Genomic DNA, 367 nt, shown 5'->3' on the forward strand with positions numbered 1-367 from the left:
GGACAATTTCTCTGTATTCCTCCCAGGCTACCTGTCCTTGCTTCCACCCTCTGTAGGCTTCCTTTTTGTGTTGGAGTTTGTCCAGGAGCTCCTTGTTCATCCATGCAGGCCTCCTGGCGTTTTTGCCGGACTTCCTCTGATCACTCCTAAGCTTGAAGGAGGTGATCCTTGAATATTACCCAGCTTTCTTGAGCCCCTTTTCCCTCCAGGGCTTCGGTCCATCAAAGGACCAACATAATACCATAAATATTCTTAAGGTCCTGCTGATCTTGTATCTCAATTTCATTTGGCGAAAGGCCCGAGAGGGTTAGCGGGTGTGCTGATTATCTGCTCTGCTCTTACTGCTGGCTCAGCTGGCAGCTGCCAG

This window comes from Aptenodytes forsteri, unplaced genomic scaffold (assembly GCF_000699145.1).
Source record: "Aptenodytes forsteri isolate BGI_AS27 unplaced genomic scaffold, ASM69914v1 Scaffold2, whole genome shotgun sequence".
Classification (NCBI taxonomy): domain Eukaryota; kingdom Metazoa; phylum Chordata; class Aves; order Sphenisciformes; family Spheniscidae; genus Aptenodytes; species Aptenodytes forsteri.